A 4516-nucleotide genomic window follows, 5' to 3' on the forward strand; every position below is an offset into this window, starting at 1 on the left:
CGGCTGGCTTCCTCAGAGGTCAGCACACACACACACACACACACACCCTTTCCACGGGCTGGCTTCCTCAGAGGTCAGCACACACACACACACACACACCCTTTCCACGGCTGGCTTCCTCAGCGGTCAGCCCGGGGAGCGCCCTGCAGGTCTCGCGCCTCGGTTTGCTCTGAGGGGAGCCTCGGCTTCCCTGCGGCTGCTAAACGGCCCGCGCTGAGCCATAAATCCCGGTTGCAAATCACGGCCCGGCCCCACCACCAGCACCAGCGCCCCCAAACAGAGCAGAGGAGGGCTTAGTAAGAGGTGTTAATTTACTAAGTAGAGTCCTGGAGGAGATCAGCCCCGACTGCTCTTTAGAAGGCCAGATCCTGAAGTTGGAACTCAAGTCCTTTGGCCACCGAATGAGAAGGAAGGACTCACTGGAAAGGAGCCTGATGCTGGGAAAGATGGAGGGCAAGAGAAGAAGGGGACAACAGAGAATGAGGTGGCTGGATGGAGTCCCTGAAGCAGGAGGCCTGAGCTTCAATGGACTCCAGAAGATGGCAGAGGACAGGAAGGCCTGGAGGAATGTTGTCCGCGAGGTCGTGATGGGTCGGACACGACATCGCAACCAACAACAAGAGTCCCCTGCTAATAAGTTGACTGACTTCTTGGGGAGGGGTCCTTGAAGCTGGGCTTCTTTAAGCCCACCTTTGGGGCAGGTTTGAGCTCAGGTCAATCTTGGTCTTCTGAAGGACAACAGGGTGGCCCATGGATTGGAAGAGGTCAAGCCAGAGTCCACAAGAAGGAGCCTTAAGCAGTGTGCCTACTGTTGTTGTGGCGATGTGTTAATTTCGTAGACCAGCAAAAGAGCGTTTGGGATCATCCAATGCAGGTTGCAGCCCTGCTGGGGGAAAAAAAGTGAGGACAATTAACCAGTGGAACAGCTTGCCTCCAGAAATCGTGGGCGCTCCATCACTGGAGATTTTTAAGAAGACACTGGACAGTCACCTGTCTGAAAGGGTATAGGATCTCCTGCTTGAGCAGGGGGCTGGACTAGAAGACCTCCAAGGTCCCTTCCAGATTCTATTCTATTCAAAATAACAGGTAAGAATTACATCATAGCTACAATTCATAGTACTAATGAACTCTAACCTGGTAGAAGGTTTATGCAGTCATTAAAAAAATGTAATGCAAAACAGAACTTACTTAGTGTAAGTACATAAGTAAAAGGGGAAAAAATCAGGGATGCAATCACAAAATATTTGATATCAGGAATACAGTTGGTCAGAAGGACCCAAAAGAACCTCCATGCTGTTTTCATTCCTTGCTCCTGGATATAGTCTGCAATGCCAAGTTATATTTCCCTGTTTTGCTTGGCACTACTTCAAATAAATCACTGGGTTGCTCCCACTTCTTTCCTTCTACCCCCCCCCCCCAAAGAAAACAAATTTCTGAGAATCTACTCCTTCCCAGAAATCCAGAAATTCCTTTGGAGAGAGGGGCCGTTAGTCTAAGAATCTGCTGAAGGTTGACACTTTGTTTGGCAACTTGCCAATCTACCATTCTTTCCTTACTTTCTGATGATGGAACTATTACATCCAGAGGTAATGGGTGGATGGGAAGGTTGGGTCTTTCAGCCCATGGGAGACTCAATGTGCTCCATTCCAATTACTGCATTGCCAGGAATTAAGGATCATCTTACTCTAATTGTAGTTGTGAACAGGAAAGAGAAATAAAAATCACCTTGTCTTTCACTTAGAACTGGATTAATCCTAAAGAAATTGACCAGAGTCTTAAGTTAGTTTGAGGTTGACTTACTCCCCAGGAGGAGCAGATTTTTTTTAGGGCAGGGGTGTCAAACCTTGGCAAATTTTAAGACCTGTGGACTTCAACTTCCAGAATTCCCCAGCCAGCGTGGGAATTTGAAATCCACGGGTCTTAAAGTTGCCAAGCTTGGACAACCCCTGCTTTAGGGGATGTGTTGCCTTGTGTTTGCTGGCTAGCTTTGGGGAAAGGTCAGTCCGTTCAGCAGCTGCCCATCCCATCTTCTCCAAAACCTCTGTGAGGTCCTGACACTCAGCCAGTCCAGGAAGTGTCAGGCAGAGTGTTAGTCCCTCCCTAATTTGGAAGCCTGTTGGGAGGTCTCCCTTCCACTTGCACCCCACAGCACCAACTTCCCACTTCTGCTCCTGCTTGGAATGCTCCTTTAGAATACATCTGGGGAAGCTGGCTTGAGTCGTTGTGCATCCAAGAATTGGCAACGGCCAAGAAGCAGACAGGCTGCTGCTCCGGCAACAGCATTTGTGGCAAAAAAAAAAAAATATATCTGTTGTGCATAAGGCAGAGATGCAGAAACACAAGGAGGGAGCTGGAGGGAATGGTCTCAAGGGGGTGCCAATATTACTGGGCTATTTTGTGAGGGTAAATCTACACCAGCAGCAGCAGATCATCAATCATGTCCCATTGGCTAGCATTTGAATTAATCTTTTTCCAACAGAGGGAGAGGGCAAGGGAGCTACGTGTACCCAGCCAACTGTGGCTTATCCAACAGAATGCGGTTAAAGAATTCATAGCTTGGCACAATGTACGTACCCAGTTACTAAGGCGAATCCCGTTCAGGTTAGCACGATGCATAAGGTTTGGGTCCATCTGGCCGGTAGTGGTGATTCTCCAGAATGTATGCAGGAATTTTCCAGTCCTCGGAAATACAAAGGTTGGAACATGTGACTTCTTTGCATGCCAGCATGCATTCCATCACTGAGCCTCAATCAGGCTCTACAGCTGAGTTTCAGAGGTTTTGGACATCGTCTCCCATCAGTTTTTACCAGCATGCCTCTTGGCAAGGCACTGGAAAGGGAGTCCAAAATATCTAATGGTCCCATAACATCCACCCATCCCATTAGAGAGGGGCCTAACAGACAAAGAAGCTCTTGTGGGACCCATGGAGTGGACCTTTTCTGTTGCTCTGCCTGCCCTTTGTAACCTCAAACTTCCATTGGCCCCAGCCCTTGCCATCTTTTGGGAAGGCTCTTAAGAGTGGATGCGTTCTCAAGTATGAGGTTTGGAGGCCCCGTGGTGTGGTTATTGCTTATCTACATTGATTTGGCTCCTTGGTTGTTGTTTATGTTTTGTAGTATCCTTATCCTTCTCATCTTTCCTTTTACCTATTCTTATTGGTATTTTTTTTGGTAATATCGTATGATGTATGATTTATCCCTTTGTTGCTTATATGTACATTGAGAACACCAGAGACAAATTTCTTGTGTATTCAATCACACTTGGCCAATAAAGAATATTCTACTCTATTTTATTTTATTATATTATTGTATTGCAAGATGCCCAAATTACTACAATTAGAGGAATAGAATAGAATAGAATAGAATAGAATAGAATAGAATAGAATAGAATAGAATAGAATAGAATAGAATAAACCTTGGAGGTCTTCTAGTCCAGCCCCCTGCTCAAGCAGGAGGACCTATACCATCTCAGACAAGTGACTTTCTAGTCTCTTCTTAAAAACCTCCAGTGATGGAGCGCCCACAATTCCTGGTGGCAAGCTGTTCCACTGGTTAATTGTCCTCACTGTCAGGAAATTTCTCCTTAGTTCCAGGTTGCTTCTCTCTTTGATCAGTTTCCAATCATTGTTTCATGTCCTTCCCTCTGGTGCTTTGGGGAAGGAAGGAAGGAAGGAAGGAAGGAAGGAAGGAAGGAATTTGCAAGCGACTAGTTGCCAATGACTAACTATAATCCTCCCAACAGAAGCAGGAATGAGTAATAGCAGGCATGCCCCATTTGAACTGGAAACAGCAACTTACACTGCAGACTCTGTGCCATCTAGTGGGCCATCTAGATTTTTGTAGCTTCAATGATGGTAGACTTATCTCATGAGCTTATATAGCAATAGCACTCAGACGTATAGTTCTGCAAAGAAAAAACAAATGCAAAAGGAAGGGTTTTCACGAAAGAAGGTGAATATACGTGTCCCAGGATAATGTTGCAGGATCCAATCTGGGTTGGTCACCAGGACCAGAGTTTTAGTCTTCCGAACGTTTGGACTCATGCTGGAGCTCATCCCCAGGGAACGTGTCTCTAGCTAGTTCCCTGAAAATGGGCTCCAACACAAGTCCAAAAACTCAGAAGACAAAACCGTCTCTGGTCCCGGTGACCAACCCAGATTGGATCCTGCAAGAAGGGTTTTGTTTACTCAGCCCCTTGTTTTTTTATCAAGCCTGTATCAAGCTCCAACTAAGAACTGGCAGAAATTGCCTTCTGCCCTCAAAATGAGATCCAACCCATGATTTGCCTTTTGAGAACAGTGATGCTAAATATTGCCATTAATTCAAAACAGATGAGCCCTGAGCCTTACATGCCATATAGTGCCAGATGACCTGACCTTTGGGACTTAGGCTGAAAGTCGCCCTGAAATTTACCAGAAGCATTGCAACTTCTGTAAAGATTTAAGATGTATTTATGGCAGGCCCATAAATAATATTGGCTGTGGTTTTCTCTGCCAATCTGAGCATATGAATTAGAT

This window comes from Protobothrops mucrosquamatus, unplaced genomic scaffold (assembly GCF_001527695.2).
Source record: "Protobothrops mucrosquamatus isolate PMUCROS unplaced genomic scaffold, P.Mucros_1.0 scaffold659, whole genome shotgun sequence".
In the NCBI taxonomy this organism is placed as follows: Eukaryota; Metazoa; Chordata; class Lepidosauria; order Squamata; family Viperidae; genus Protobothrops; species Protobothrops mucrosquamatus.